The sequence below is a fragment of the Varanus komodoensis genome, unplaced genomic scaffold, assembly GCF_004798865.1.
Source record: "Varanus komodoensis strain SLA01 unplaced genomic scaffold, ASM479886v1 scaffold1, whole genome shotgun sequence".
Classification (NCBI taxonomy): domain Eukaryota; kingdom Metazoa; phylum Chordata; class Lepidosauria; order Squamata; family Varanidae; genus Varanus; species Varanus komodoensis.
The window spans coordinates 78,436,339-78,437,492 of NW_025335268.1; positions in this window are offsets into that span (position 1 = coordinate 78,436,339).

A 1,154-nucleotide genomic window follows, 5' to 3' on the forward strand; every position below is an offset into this window, starting at 1 on the left:
CCTGCCCAGATGTTGCTGCCAGCACATGACCATGGCTATGGTTGATGTGATACATTTTGCATGGTGGGTGGGCAGGAAAATCTGTGGGCATGAAAATGATTTCTGGACAAGGAGCTGAATAATCCAATGTGATTAAGCATCATTAAAGGGCTCGTTTTTTTCCAGCTTACATGCAGCTTGTATGCTTGATTTAATAACCTCGTGCACTATCCATAATGCAAATTCAGCAAACATGTTTAGAGTCTCTCTTTATCTAATCTCCATCTTCATCCTTATTTGCTTGTTGGGAAAGAGGAAGTCATGAACAGTCCTGAACAGTCTGCAGCGAAAGACCTCTGTGCATTAGGAGGTGAATGCAGAGCAGCATGGAACAGCTAGCTAAGTGACACATGTCCATTTTTGCAAGAAGACATGCTGATAGTTAAGGGCTACTTCGTATCTTTTAAATCCACATATACTAAATGGAAACAAGCAGCATCGGGAACCGCCTGCTTTATGGACAATATGAGATGTGAACACATGTACACCCCGTTAGCAGAAGTCAGGAGGATCATGCACAAATACACACCCATATCCAAAGTGTGTAAGCTGATGGGTCACTGGACTCAACAGGCATATGGAACTGCCCAAACTAAAATTAGCCCATTTTCCCTCTCTCAAGGCAGGATGTGAATATACACTTTCAAAGAAAAGTTAAAACAGATGTTTAGACTGAATTAAATTTCAAAATAGGAATAAGAAAGTAACACTCGTAAGTCATCGCCCTGCCCCCCCCAAAAACCCTCAGAAACTCCAAAAATTAAATCTGGTCATGAAAATTTCCCAGTACACTCATTCAACAACTAGTTTTCAGATACTCGGAGACTGTGAAAACTACTTTCATGCTTGGAAATATTTGCAGAGATAGGAAGATTTGTGTGGCTTGCATAGTCCACTTGGATAGCAGTTTATAAATAAATAGAATTTAAGATATACAAAACAAAGTTCACGGGTAAGAGTTCACAGGTTCCAAAACGTAATTCCTTTCCAATGTCAAATGCCTTCTGTGACCTGAGCTACCATAACTGTTAGGTTCATATTAACTGATAAACCTACCATAGAATTATTTTCTCTTCTTGCATAAGAGAACAAAGCAAAGCACCACAACCAGTCTG